At 41.4% G+C, this 15404-nt stretch overlaps 1 protein-coding gene across 5 annotated transcripts in view; it reads left to right on the top strand.

Annotated features, from left to right (window-relative positions):
* The window catches only part of SGMS1 (sphingomyelin synthase 1), a 282263-nt gene that overhangs the window by 226799 nt on the left and 40060 nt on the right, over positions 1-15404 (top strand). For 2 of the 5 annotated variants that reach the window (XM_045853991.1, XM_045853993.1), the window contains one exon: positions 759-870. The exons of the other annotated variants lie outside the window; for them this stretch is intronic. The gene's annotated coding sequence lies outside the window, so the exon portion shown is untranslated. The remainder of the gene's footprint in view (positions 1-758; positions 871-15404) is intronic. 5 annotated transcript variants of the gene reach the window in all.

Raw genomic sequence — 15404 nt, 5'->3', positions numbered from 1 at the left:
AATCTGAACTGCCTTAGAAAATCTGGGAGAAATTGTTACTCTATTTATTTAAAATGTATCTAAATTGTATGGCACTGTTCTTCTCATCATTTACATAGTATTAAAGAGGCCTTTCCTAGTACAATAGTGTAACTGAAAATACAATAAAAATTCTGTTGGGTTGGCCAAAAAGTCCATATGACTTTTTTCCATAAAAGACACATTTTTTTATTTTCACCAATAACTTTATTGATTTGGATATTTTGATATGTCAGCAGTCTTCTGTGTGGTATAACATTGATTGTTCTCAATTAATGTCTCAATTTGATTTCTGTCAATTTCAACTGGCCTACCTGACTGTGGAGCATTGTCCAGCAAGAAATCTCTGGTACGAAATTTCACAGATCACTTTTGACACATTCAGCCAGTCACAGCAATGTCTTCATAAACTGCACAAATCTTTTTTTTGTGTTTCAGTTGAGTTTTTACCTTTCTTGAGATAATAAAGCATAATATCCCCCAAATATTGAATATTTTCTTCCATTTTCAATATTAAAGTGGCTGCACAAATATTTACTAATTTTGGTAAGTTTTTTTATACATGCTGATATGACAGCTGTCACAATATAATCTAACTGAACTGTTTCAGATGAAGTTAAAGATAACTAAGGGCTACTAGAACCATCTTACAGAAAAAAATCAAATGAACTTTTTGGCCAATCCAATACATTGGCATACTTCAGGGAGAAAAAAAAATATTTTTCCTCTACCCATCCTAGGTTCTCTGGCCACGCCTTCAGAATCAGACAAAAAAATGGATTAATAAAGAAAAGCAAACAAGTTTATTAATACCTGTGGAACATACACATGGGAGCAGTGAGTAACTCATAGGTGTGGTAAGAACTTGGGCTGATGTAAATCTTAACAAACAAACTAACAAGTTTTAGGGAACTGACAAGACAAAGGAAAAGGACTTTAAGCTTCTGGGGCAGCAAATGTGTAAAGACAAATATATAGGGAAACTAATTGTAGATAAATGCTAGTTTTTTTAGCACGGTTTGTTAGATTGCTCTGATCCAGTCTCTAGCCGGATAAGAGTCTAATGCTGTCTCCAGTGATTAACTGCTGTCCTTCCTGTTACAGAGGAGAAGGGGAATACTTTTACAAACTTATGTCCTGCTTTTAGGCAAATACAGGACACTCTGGTTTTTTTTTTTTTAAGTCACCACTGGCTCTTCTGGTCAGGGACGGAAATACCAATCAGGAAGTTCAAGGCTGGAGAGTACATGCTGTGGTCGGGGTTTAAGACAGAGGAAAACGTATGCAGGGTGGTGAAAAGCAGGATGGTAGATGAAACATTCTTTAAGATTTCTTTTCCCATTTCCTTTAAAATAATACAGCATAATAATAACAGAAATTATTTTGTATTTTCAGCCATTGTTCTTGTGATTCAAGTTAGTAGTAAGCTAGGAAAATTCATTGGCAAGTGGAACAGGAAAACTGAGACAGATAGTTGAACACAGTAGCCAAACGATGTACAGCCAGGTGTAGACAGTCCCCTGAGCACAAGACCTGAGTGCCTGGCAGGGGGCAAAACCAGGAAAACAAGGGCCTGGCTTTTCCTCCCTGGAGATAACATCTAGGCCAGGGGTGTCCAACCTGCAGCCCACAGGCTGCATTATGCCCAGGATGGCTATGAATGCAGCCCAACACAAAACCGTAAACGTACTTAAAACATATTTTTGTGATTACATGTCACAATGTATTTAATGTATGGCCGAAGACAACTCTTCTTCCAGTGTGGCCCAGAGATGCCAAAAGTTTGGACACCCCTGATCTAGGCCTAAGTTGTATTTCAGCTCCAGGCCCAGAAAAGTAGCAAAACCGGGTGGGTGAGGCCAGAACCAACTGCAATGATGAAAGACCCCCTGCCCTATCACTGACCAATCAGTGGAGACCCTGACTGTGAAAGGGCCCACCTAGAGAATTGATGAATATTCTGCTGAAAGCCTCCCCTGACACTTCCCCTAAGACTCCCACCCTCAAGAAAGAAATTAAAGCCTTAAGACAAAGGACCCAGCATGCCAGCTCTCCCTCTGGGGAACAGCCAGCACCATTTCCTTTTCCTTCTCCACTGAACGCCCCCCCTCCCCCACCCCACTCCTTTCCCCACAGGCATGCAGTCTCCTAAACTCTAAGGCAATGGCAGCTGGCAGCTTGTACTGGGCTAATCCTCTGAACCTGTCCCTAAGGCCCCTTTTTTCCTGACTTCCCAGTGAGCTAAGGCAGCAAGCCCAGGCTCTCCTGTTGCTTCCTCTATACTAAGCCCTCCTTGTTTCATTGTCCTCAGTTTTAATAAACGTACCCTCATAGTCACCTGGACTTGTGTTATGAAATCTTTCCTGCATGAGGTTAAGAACCCGCACACTACAGCTGACGTGAGGCAGACCTGCTCAGGGCAGGCCCTGTCCGGTAACACTTGGGCACTTGATGAACCCTCTTAATCCAGCAATTCACGTCCCTGTGAGTTTTGAGAAACTTTCTCGAATGATTTTTTTAGATTATGGCTTCCTTCTGTTTTTTATCCTCATGCTCTTTCTTGAGCTCCTACTATTCACATACTGAACTTCCTCAATTACTTTTAATGTCTTATTTTTTCTCTCAATTTTCCATCTTTCTGTCTTGATATTTTGATTTCTAATTTTTTAACTTTATTTTCTGTTGTGTCTGGTGAGTTTTTCATAGTTAGGATGAATTTTCAAAAGCTGTTTTTAGAATTCTCTGGGTGTTTGGGGGAGGGTGGTGTTAGTGCCAGTTTGATCTTGCTGGACATTGTCTTTGAGAATGTTAGTAGTTTTTCTTTTTTAACATTACCATTTTCTTACTCTGGTTTTTTCAAGTTCCTTTTTGTTTTGATCTCTTGCTGACCTACCTATTAGGATTTCAGAGTTGAATTTTAGCTGTGCATTCATATGTTAAAGAAGCACTAACAATGCTTGAGCATACTTTGCATGAGTGGAGGTTGTATGTGTGATTTTGCTATTAGTGTTCTTAGGACTTTTTCTTAAAATGTCTGGGGTTTCCAGTAGAAATGTATCTGGTCATCTACCAGGAAGTTTTCATTCTGGCTCCAAGTATTTTAGATGTCTATTAACCGTTAAAGGCAAGGGCAGACCCAAATTAACATCTCTTTGTAATTCTTATTTAATTCCTTGTGTTTAATACAATTCTTCCGCTTTCAACTGTGTGGTGTCCCTAGTCTAGACTCTCCATTTCCCTTTTCCAGAGAATAAACTTCTAGTCTTCGCTGGTGAGTGGGAGAGAGGCACTTGTTCATCTGTGCAAAGTGAGAATCTGGAGGTAACTTCTTTCAACCAATTGTTCTATTTTTAGCTCCACCTTCTCCCTATTTTGTAAGGTACTTGGTACCATCCATTTCTCACCCTTTTAAGGTTTGTGTTATGCAAATCAGATAACTTCTCACCTTTCCACTCTGCTGGCTCTAGGTAGTTTTCTTGGGTCTACTAAATTGCTAACTAGTTCATCTGCTTCCCAATTTCCTAAATTCAGTTGCTGCTAACTCCTCTTTATTCACTTTACCTTTTTTTATTTTTAATCCCTATACTGTCATTTCAGGGGACTTTTAAGAAGCATTGGAAACTAATGCATGTGTTTAGTTAGACATCTTTTTTGAAATCTGATTCATCTTTTGAGTGACCGGATTCATTTTTTTTTCCTCTGCCCCTTTCTTCCACCACCACCCACTGCCACCGAAAAGAATATGTAGGTGCTAGACAGCTTGAGTTTTTGAGGTTTGAAAAAAAAAACATTAATTGCCCTTAAACTTATGTACTTTTGATTTTTGCTTGATTTCTTTTACCTTTTGACCTCCCTTTAACCTTTCACTTTCTCGCCTTTCTTCCTGAGGTATCAGTGGGTTACAGGCCAAGAGGGGAACCTGGGATTTTTCTGTACTTTATTTAAACATAACTGCCCTCTTCTTCCTTTTGTTTTATAATCATGTTTTTTTTTCTTTCATGATGGTTTCAATTTTTTTTCTTTTACCTCTTTAATAATAGTCACTCCACAGCCTCTTCAAATACTTACTGTATTTTCTCAGGCTCATGATTTTGTATGCTTCCTGTTTGTCACACCAGCCAAATCTACCTCAGGGCAGATTATTTCTTCACGTGATTTATACTTTTGAGTTGTTTATTTGTCCTCAGTAGAGGTTACTTCCCCTCCCCAGCCCCCCTCGGGGAGTCCTGTGAACTCATGCTTGTTGAAGGATCTCTGAGAGACAATTTTGCATTTACTTTCCTTTTGTGTTGGCAGGTAGTGTAAATTTGGAATCTGTATTATTGTGTGCTAACTAAGTGTGTTCAATGTTTCTAGTCCGTTAGGGATCCTTGCTTTATTCAAGGGTCTTTGTTCCAGCTCCCTGCCTCAATCTGGCCTCAGGCTGTGTCTTCTGCCCAGGCTTGATCTTAAAACCCTGTCCCCTGGCCACCAGGTCCGAGGCTGGTTACCCCTCTGGGCTGCATGTGTTAGCTTATATCCTTTCCACTCTGGCTTTGAGATTCCTCTCTTTTTATGCATGGGAAGTTCCCTCTCTTTATTTTGAAATGAATTGTGGTATTAAAAATTTAGCAGTTATATTTTCATAGGTTTTTAAATGCTTGGTGTACAAAAAAGATATATATCACTGGGGCCATGTTATAGAACCCGAAGCCATCTCTTTTGCATATTCATTTATTCGCGTGCTCAATAGACATTTACTAAGTGTCTACTGTGTTAAGCTCTCTAGGTTCCAACACCAATGAGACTGTGCTTTCTAAAGGTGATAATCCAAGAAGAACAAAAATTTAAGGTTGGAACGATATTGTAGGTGAAAAGAATGATGTGCAAGGTGTAGAATGAATGGGGTGAAGGAAACTACTACACAGTTGAGTGTGGGTATAACACAGTACCAGTGCTTGTGTAACTGAAAAGACACTGGCATTCGGGCCACCTATCACTACCAAATCCAATAAGCAGTGACAGTGATTGAATCTTCTGTGGGTTGCTTTATTCACATGGCCGGTGATCCGAGAAGATGCCGGATTCATACCCAAACAAACAATCTTCCCTTCTCTTTCCTGGCCAGATCTTTTATAAGGGGGGTGGGGGAGGACAAGCAAGGAGTGGTGAGGGCTTTGAGATTTAGAAGCTGCAACATTCCTGCCCTGAGCAGTTAGCTGATCTCAAGGGTGAGGGGTGGTCAGTCTGCTCTCCTGGAACAAAGGTTCGGATGTCCCCAGGTGGTAGTCTTCTATCAGTGCCTCAGGAGGTCGGTTGTTTTTCCCTGGAGCCAGGATGGGCCTTATCTGTAGTTTCTGAAATAAAAGCTGTAACATACACATTATTTGCTAGACTCATAACTTTTTACCTGAAGCTAAAGTTTTCAAAGTCTTGAGTCCCCTATCACTTGTAGGCAAAGACTGAAAGGTAAAGGTCATGAAATAGGCTGGATGGTAGAAGGCCTTGGTGCTAAGCCAGGGAGTCTGAATATTGTCCAGAGAGCTTTGGGAGCAACCACAGGTCTTATGCATCAAGTGAGGAGATCATATTTTTTACAAAAAGTCCCATCTGATAATGCTATGGAGGTAGATTGCAGTTGAGCCACACAGGAGGCAGAAACGTAAGCAGAAGCAAATGGGGACAGGAAAAGGGGAGCAGATTTGAGAGCGCCTTCAAGGAGGAATCTCCAGGAGTTAGTGGCCAATTAGCTATAGTGGATGATGGAGCAAAAGAGTCACAACATGGCAGTCCCATGGGCCAGATTCAGTTTGCATAGTTTTTTGTCTGTTTTTCATTAAAACACTCAAATTTAAATTGCACTGGGTGTGGCTTGCCTTGTTCTGTTTGCTCCATCCTCCCAATTCCCTGTTCTTTGTGACCCAGTTGGACTTCACTTGCCTGCTCCCTAAAGGCATCTGAAGTTGAGAGCCTGGTAAAGTGACTTCCCTAGACACCCGTTTTTATCATGCCTGCTTATCCTGGGAGTATGTGGAGGGACGGGGATGAGGCAGGAACCAGGGATGGTGGGGTGGTGACCGCAAGTCTTTCCTCTGATGCTGGCCCTGCCACCATCGTCCCCAGCCTCCAGCTTCCACACCCACTCCCTTCTCCAGTCTCTTAACTGACCACTATTGAAATTTCTGCAAAAAAGAGAGGAAAAGAGGAACGAGCTGGACTTTGTCTCCCGCAGAACAGCTTCTGTAATTATGCATGTACTCAATGCCATCTTAGATTTCTAAACCTTATTACAGCCCTCAGGAATGCAGGAGTAGTTTTACTTTACAGATGAGTAAACTAAGGCAGTTTAAGTAAGCCAGGCTACTAGTATACCTTAGAATACTGCGTTGAAGTTTCTTGAAAACCAAGGGAGGATAGCAAAGTGTGGCCTCATTTTCTTCTTTAAGCCATTTGACTTTTTTATTGTCCCAGATATACTTGTAAGATAGATTCAGAGGTACACACTGTCTTTTTATTCCAGCTGAACAAGCATAACGCAAAAGGATTTTAGTTCTTATTCTGAAAGAGCAGACTGGGAAGGAAGGAAAGGAACGGAGTGGAATGTCAGGGAGATAGAGATCCTTTTCCCAGGCCTCTGCAGGCAGATGAGATCACCACTGTGCGCATCAGCTGGACTTGAAAGCCTGTGATTTTGGAAACTGATTATGCCCTAACATTCTTGAGTGCTGCTCGAGTGACTCTGTGTCCAAGGCCTACAGATAAACTAGATGAATATTAAAACAGCCCTGCTGTTTTCAGAGTTAAGTGTGGCCTTTAATCTGTTGAGTGGGAATAGCTCATTTTCAGAGTTTTGGTAATTGGGGTCTAAGACTGAGCCCCCCAGGGGAAAGCTGTACTAAGAGTTGTCGTTGGAGCTATCCAGACTTCTTATTGTAATGTCAACAAGGCAGAGTTTTCAAATGGTCTTTTACATTTGGCAGTAGAGAGAGTAGATGGATATTGAAGAAAATGTAGGTGATAGAACAGTTGTGATTCTGATGGTTCGTTGTTGTTTTCTTGAATGATAAGAAATATCTGAGACTGGAACTTCTTTATGCACTTAGGTTCAAGTTTCAGCTTTATTTTTGTTGGCGACTTGGCTCATTTCCCAGGACTTTTATGTTTGGGAGTATGAGGATTTGGGAACCTAATTATACATAGAGGGCAAAGGTTCCACTTATTTAGAGAAATCTGCAAGCCCATTTCATATTTTTAAAGAAAGCTAATGTAAGAAGCATCTACTTTTAATTTTACATCTCAGCCTACATGTCTAAAAATGCAGAATCTGCTTAAAAGAAAACACTTCACTGAACACAAGTAACACGCATGTGTCAAGGAATTACTGATAGAAAATACTGAAAAAATAAACCATGAAATTATTTTATAGTTTTATCACCAAAGTAACAGAAATTGATATGCATACCTTCTAACTTTTTTCCTATGGATATTTATAATACATGTATGTTTACAAAAATAGTATCATTCTCTTTTGCAATCTCTGCCCAGTCTCTGGTGGAGGCTTAATATCCAGTTATGTAATTATGTATTTAATCAATTCCCACAGTAGAACTTTTAGATTGTTCCTAATTTTTTGCCATAATAAATGAGTCTTTGAATTTTCTGGTTACCAAATATTTACATTCCATTACAGAGTGACTCAAATGGAGGCTTGGAGTATGGGAAACAGAATTAGCTAGTCTTGCTGATGGTAGGACTCTCCATGAAACAGAGGGAGCAGCTCTGCATTTCATGCTGTCAGAGAACAACCACAGTGATGAGTTATAGCACAGAGTTCATGTGGCTGGTTTCTTGTCCATATGTCGTATCTACCAATTTTGTCAGCAAAAAAAATCATCTCTTTTTCTCTGGAGCACCGAGGGGTGCTACATCGGAATTCGTCATTTTGGGAGGGAGACTATTAGGGAAGTCCAGGGCAACTGCTGAGGAGGAGTACATTTCAGATAGCGTGAAATCTAAGTATCAAATATCATTGAATAAACAAGGGTGGAGGAGATAGAAAGATGTTGTCACACGAGGCTTTTCAACAGCCCAAAGTCTAACAGCCCAAAGTATACCAAAAGGCAAATATGTACACTTCAGCATGCCCTTCTTTCTTGTGTCTAAGCAAAATAGGTCAGTGTATACTTAGTTCAAGGATCTGTTTCATAATGCTGATTTTATTTGCTAACCAGGCTTAGTCTGTGGAATTGTGAACGCTGCACGTAATAGCGACTTAAAATAAAAGTTGATTTAAAGGTTAAGGCATCAAAAGTAATCTTCTAAAATCCCCAACTGGAGACTGCAATAAATAAGTAGGTCCTTCGGCTGAGGCTGTGTGGTTGTTATTCTAGCCATCTTTTTCTTCACGCAAATATAGTTTTATGAATTCTGCCTATTTAAGGTACCTCTTTAAATGTGAAATAACAACAAAAAATCTATAGCTGATTAAATTCGGAGAAAAGCATCCAGGAACTATCTAAATTGAATTAGAGAAGAATTGAAAACCTTCCTTATGAGTATTTCAATGGGCTACGTTGCCCTAAAAGGTGTATTAGGATATATTTCTGACTCTTGTGCAAATTCTAGTAGATATAAAGACCTTTCTGTGGACTTGAAGCATTTACAGAAAGGCAGTTCATTTCTTTCATAATAAAATAGTATCACCTCTTAACTTGCATTGTTCTTTAACAAGGTACCCACATGTAGTTTCCCATTACAAGTCTGAGCAAAATATTACATACTCGCCAGATTTTGGTCTTGATTAAGTTTGTAAGGTAGTAGAGTAAAATACTGTATATGCCCATGTTACTTTTGCTGTTGTTTTTAGAGATTTGATGCCTGAAGCAGAGGGTTTAGTTGACTCTATGCTTATAAAGCTCATTATGCCTGCACTACTTCCTTCTTCCATTTGCCATTATCAGCATTTAGAAATATCCGGAACTTCCCTGTAGTTTCTTAACTGCCATGCCAGTTTTGTTTGTTCCGTCTTGGATCCATCATGCCTTAAAAAAAAAATAGTAAAAATTAAAATCTTATTCAATTCTTAATTTCATGGTATTCCTGTTAACAGTTCATCGAATCGTCAAAGAAGATTGTTATCATTTAATTGTTATCGTTTGATTGTTATCACTGAATTGTTATCATTTAACAATTTCTTACATTTTTATGTATTTCTTCATGTTTTCCAAAGCACTATAAGGTCTGTATAAACTCTTACTACTAGAATGAGCAGAAGGAATAAATTACTCCATCATAGTGTAACAGGGTGCAACCAAGAGGGGGGACCCCAAATAGGGATTTGGAATTGGGCCTAGAACTTAGGGTGTCCGGGGAAATATTAGGATGTCCTCACCCCCACCCCCACAGGTGTGGGTTGGGGGAAGGGACACATGGAGCAGGGCCATTGAGAGCTGTTTTGCATAGCAACAGCTTTGCAGCTACCCTCTGGTGTGGTCATTTAATATATCTGTAACCTTTAACTGGTTGCAAAGATATGTTAAATACCTGTGGCCACGCTCTGAGCCAGGGGAATGGAAGTAACTTCCCCACCATGATGTAACTGGGGGGCAGGTCCCCTGAGTTACAGTGCCTGCATGGGAGCTTGGAGAAGATTGGCTCCATGACATGGGGCCACGCCTGCCCAGACTCATGATGGCAGCCCAGTGAAGCTGGAAGGATTTGAGAGTGCTGGCAGGGGTAGCCAATTGTAGGAGGAGTCAGAAATGAGACTGCAGAGGAAGATTGGCGTGGGGATTTAAACACAGATGTGGCAGCCATTGGAGGGAACCATGCAGCTGTGGACATATGAGAGAACTACTCGTTCTTTAGCAGAGTGGGGGCTCCCACGGCCATTGTGCAGAGAGAACCATGCGGTTTTGGCTAAGTGGGGACTCCCAGAGCCCTGGGAGGGAGAACCACTCAGCTTTGCCAGAGTGGAGACTCCCGCAACCATTGTACCGAGAGGACCACATGGCTTTGCCAGAGTGGGGATCCCTGCAGCTTTAGAAGGGGGAACCACCACCCAGCTTTAGCAGAGATCCTGGTGACGCAGCTGATGGTGTTGGGAACTGAGGGAGGCCTACCAGCCGAGATGGATTACTGGGAAGAACTGGGGGCTGCCTGAGCCACGGACTTCTATTTCTTTTCCTGAGACATGGTATCCCAGACTGGGCAAAGGGGAAAGGAAGGACTGTGTGTGTTTGTGGGTGTTTTAAGGGTCTTTGGGATTTTGATGAAGACATTAGGTCACTACTTTAAGTTTGTATAGCATTAAATAAACATTTCCTTTCCTTTTCACGAATCTCTGGCATTGAGAGATGTCTTTCCTATAAGGTGGTAGACATAAGGAACCTGGGGGGTTCCTTTCGGGTAATAGTATATTACTCTTGGCGCCCCTTGGTCCCTTGTTGTTCTGTAACAATAGGAAACTGAGGCCCCGGGGTTGGAGTTTAAGTTAATGACAGAGCAGGTTTAAGAATGCAGATTTATTGAGCGATTGCCCCATGGCTGGTTGTAATGTGTATTTCATGCTATTCTAATTCTTGAAAACTGGTGTTCAGTATATATTTCATGTTAGTTTCTTGTTTACACATGTTTTCTTTCTAGACAATGCTAGATAGCAAGATAATATACTAAATTATTTTTGAATAAGGATGAAAGAATATATATTAATGATTTGTTTAATGGTTTTGCTTGGTTAATGTTTATTTTCTCATTACAAGGATAATTGCTTTAAGTTATTTTTCTGTTTTTAGAGATCTGGCTTTGATAATTAAATAGTATGTAGTGTGTCATGGTGTATTATCTGATGGCTTAAGAACATTAAAAACTGAAATAATCTATTTTAAGAATTGGAGCCAAATCATATTTGGCAAATTTATATTTTACTTAGTTGAGACCTGATAGAAAATCCCTGGTGCCTTAGAATCTGTAGTCAATATGCTGTTGTTCCTGCCCTTTATCGTTTTGAATGCCATACATGGTTGGGGTTTTTTTTGGTTTTTTTTTTTTTTTGTAATCAAAGAAATACAATTTTAATAGAACAGCAGGTAACCCTTGCTTATCCTTTTTTAAAATTTAATCTTTATTGTATTTTTCTCCATTACCATTTACACCCCTTTTACCCTCTCCCCGCCAACAATTGCCACACTGATGTCCGTGAGTCCTTTTTCCTTTTTGCTCACTCCCTTCACCCACTAGCTTCCTCACCAGCTGTCATCTTGCTCTCCATACTTTTATTTAAAATTAAGACTTGTTAGACTGTCCTGTGTTTGTGCCCAAATCTGCGAGGCTGTTGAATATTTGCAGTGGGAGAGCCCTGGTGAGCATTTGGGGTTTCTGTCTAGCCCCAGGACCAGCTTTTTGCTATGTATGAGATTTTAGACAAATCACAGTCTCGCTGGACTTTAGTTGCCTTAGGTCTAAAAGTTCCAGATGAGCGAGAGTTCTGGTATCTTTTCTGTCTCTCAAATTCTATAATATTTTATGATAAAAATTTTATGTACAGTTACTACTCTTTTATTATTTCCTCTCAATTCTGAGAAATATGTCTAATGATTTGAGTTGTATGATATTTCTTAACATCCTCCCAGTTATGGATTCTGGGTGGCTTTTTCAGATGGTGGTAGTAGTAGTTGTTTTCTGAGCCCAGCCTAATGTAGAGTCTTCTGGGTCTGAATGTGAAAACACTTTGCCTTTCCTCTTTCATAAATGCCCAAGTATATTCTGAATTGAGTGTGTGAGTCCAGGGGAGAGTCACTTTCTCACCTCTCCATCTCCGGCTGGGCTCTGGGGTCTCTTAAGTCTGCACCTTTTAGCAGTGGCCTTTGAGGTGCCGTGTAGCTGTCCATCAGTTTATTTCCATAAGAATGAGCTTTTTCCCTTTTGTACCATTAGAACATCAGCTGCAGGAGAACAGCATGTATGTCTTTATTTGCTAGCTCCAAAGCCTGCTTGAAAAATAAAGGATTGTTTTCTCATGAAATTTGGAGGGCTGTTTTTACTCATGTATCATAATGATTGGGCTTTTAAAAATGCCATTTGGAAGTGGCAGCTTAAGCAAATATTTATGACATGTCACTGTGACCCAGTTGAGCATTAGAAAAGAAGCAGAACGTCAGGAAAAGAACAAGACATATTTCTTGGAGTGATTAGTATCTTTTATTCCTTCTCCAAGACTGCTGTGTCATAGCAGTAGCAGCCCCCGTGAGGCAAGGTATGTACTTGGTCATCCCATTTCCCAGAGGAACTGAGACTAGGAGACGTTCAAGGACCTTGTCAGGAAGTGAAGTAGCTGAGTTGAGTCTCAACTGCAGGCTCCCTAACTCACACGGCTGGTGCTCGTTCTACCACACCATGCACATGGGACAGTTGAATGATACTGTGTGTCGCAGATTGTGATGATGCGGGAAACCAGGGAGGGGAGAGGTTGGTGGAGTGGGGTGGTCTGGAAAGGCTTTGCAGAGAAGGACCTTAAAGACTAAGGAACAGCCCAGACTGGTTGAAGAAGGGGAGCGAATGGGGAATTCCAACATGAGGGGAAGCACCGGGACTCTCTTCAGGAGTAAACAATTTTGTTGTCCTAGTTATTACTGGGAGCCTTTTACTTCTCTTGCTGTCTTTTAAGAGTTCCTCTGGCTATCAAAGACTGCCTGATGGACTTGCCTATGCAAGATTAGTGTTCCTTCGTTTGGATGGAGGCCTCAATGCCAGGGGACAGGGAGAGAGAGAGAGAGAGAGAGAGAGAGAGAGAGAGAGAGAGAGAGAGAGAGAGAGAGAGAGTATGTGTGTGTGCGCGTGCAAGCACGAGTACACGCGTGTAAGATGGCCTAGATTGTTTCATGCCTCTTGATTTTCTTTTCTGTTTTAAAGATTATTATGCCTTAAGAGGAGATTATTCAGCTGTTCCCCCATCAGAGAGAAGTGAAATAACACCTTGGCATTGGTCTGGTTGTTGAGGTTTGGAGGGAGTTTCCCCTCCCGGGAGACTTCCTGCATTGGACAAAGGGAACAGTGAAGAACCTACATGAAAAGCCCATGGTCATTTTCTTGGGCCTCACATTCCAAGAAGTTTTCTTGAGAGTTTTTTCACTTCAAGATGTTGAGGGTTCCCTTGGCTGTTACCCTAACTCTACTGAGGAGTATGTGGGGAGAAGCCTAGAGTCAGATGCCGGGACTCCCGTTTGGTGTTTCTGTCTTCTCGGCACGCTGGGCAGTGCTAGTGACGATCACAGCTCCTCGGCAGTGGTTCTGAAGCGGTCAGAGATTCTCGTAGGCTTCATATTTCTCTCCAGAGAATGCCCACCTGATTCTTCCCGACTGTGCAGATTGTTTTAAAGCAGGGCATTTTCTGCAGCTTTATTTTCCATTAAACCCCAGGGCACATTTCTTGAGTTATTGGGCTGATACTGGTTGAGCACATTCTGAGCCCTGGGAATGAGACTTGGATGCTCCAGACTGAACCCTTCCACAGCCACTCATAGGCACCTGCAGGTGTCTAGACAGCCACTTGCCCACAAGGGAGTGTCACAGGAAAGGCGCACAGCGCTGTGGATGCTCAGAAGAGAGAACGCCACACCCTTTTGCAAGGTCTGGAATATCTTTTTAAGTTTACTGCCATTTGACTGGTTGGCATTTGGAATGGGAGATTGGGAGCGGACACAATGTCTGTTGTTACTCCACAGTCAGATTTGGGGGTTCAGTAGAGACGAGTTTGGACTTTGAAATCAGAGACTTGAGTTCAGGTACCACATAGGGAGCTAATAGGAGGTACTGGGGAGAAAAGGGTAGGGGCCGGGAGAGCCTTATTGAGGTCATTTCGAGAAATGCGGGGAAAGAGGATTTCTGTTCCTGGATGATTTCCTGGAGCATTAAGCTGCTGATGGGTACTGCTGTCATCGGGGAGATCTGAGCATGCGGCTCCCAGGCTGGTTGGGACTTTTTTTTTTTTTTAAAGCATGGAGCATTTTATCAGATTATTATTCCACAAAACACATTTAGGGAAATTCTGCCATCAGTAATTTCTAGCTCTTAAATCTGCAAATCTGTGCAAGTGTTTTTGCCGTTAATACAACATCCATCATCTGAGGGGAAAAACAAGTTAGCCCTCTGTTGGGCAGGGCATTTTCACAGTGAGGCGTAGCAGGCAGTAGGCATCGCAGCTGATAAAAAATTTAAGAAAGGGAAAAAGGGATGTGGGCACCACAGAACCCTGTTAGTGCTGAGTTATGCATCCTCAACTTCCACATTTGGTTTTTTACGCACCAACAACAACTGAGTCAAGGAGACATTCGATTCTACTCATTTTACAGATGAATGAGCCAGAGCTCCCCTAAGGGGTGTGCTTGGGACATGCTGAGAGTCAAAGTGAAGTCTGTCTTTGGCCAGAGGCCACGGTACATTCCCAACCAAGTTTTGTGATAGCGCTAAGTAATTATTTTTAACTTTCCGTCTGTGGGGGCCGGAAACAGTGGTTTTTCTTCTCACCTTCTGAGTTCTTCCAGGCGAGGCTAATGACATTAACAGGAGAAAATGAAGTTTTTACTACACGTGCATGGGGAATTCACATTGGCATAAAAACTCCCAAGACAGTGAGGCGACATGGGGCAGATAAGACATTTTGGACAGAGGAGAAAAGTGTGGGTGAGGCGTCCTAGATTTCAGAAGTGAGAGTTACAGGTGCCAGTCCTTGAGGAAGAGGGGAACACACAGGGCAGGCAAGTCCTGGGCAACTCAGAAGCGATGGGACACAGAGCCCAGGAGCCTTTCTAATTATCACACTTAATTCAAGTGAGACTAAGGTGAGCGTGCCAGGACTTCATTCCCGAAGCAGCTTTCTCTGTATGAATCTCTTGAGCGGAGGGTCAAAGGTTCATTCTAAGTCTTGTTTATTAATAAACAGCCTAAAAACAATAACTGGAGGGAAAAAAAGCAGCTTCAGGGTAAAAAAAATCTTTAGTTGTTTCACTTGCTTTTAATTTTAAACGACTGTTACAAAAGTAAGACATGCTTATTAGAGGAAAATAGGTGAGAGCAAAGCAGACAACACCCCAAGGCCTGTCATCAAGTTTAATTTTGGTCAATATGTGACGTGTGTATTTGCAAGTTGTTTTATGCAGTGTTATGTTCATTAAACATCGTTGTGTTTAAATAAGAGCAGATGTATTATTTATATTTAAATGTATATTTACACTTACATACGTTTATAAAATTTTCAGTCCTCCTTTTTGAATCTCCCCTGCAGATGTGAATTGGTTATTGCCACGTAATAAATAGTACATTGAACTCTAGGACTTAGAAATTTACAGCTCTTCAGTGCAGCTTCTTCTTGACCCTGGGCAAGTTCCTTGACCTTCCTGGAACTTAGTTTC

The sequence above is a fragment of the Phyllostomus hastatus genome, unplaced genomic scaffold (genome assembly GCF_019186645.2).
Source record: "Phyllostomus hastatus isolate PE091 unplaced genomic scaffold, TTU_PhHast_1.1 phas_scaffold_1066, whole genome shotgun sequence".
Taxonomy (NCBI): domain Eukaryota; kingdom Metazoa; phylum Chordata; class Mammalia; order Chiroptera; family Phyllostomidae; genus Phyllostomus; species Phyllostomus hastatus.
The sequence above is the reverse complement of the archived record's forward strand: the minus strand, read 5'-3'. Positions and strand labels throughout refer to the sequence as shown.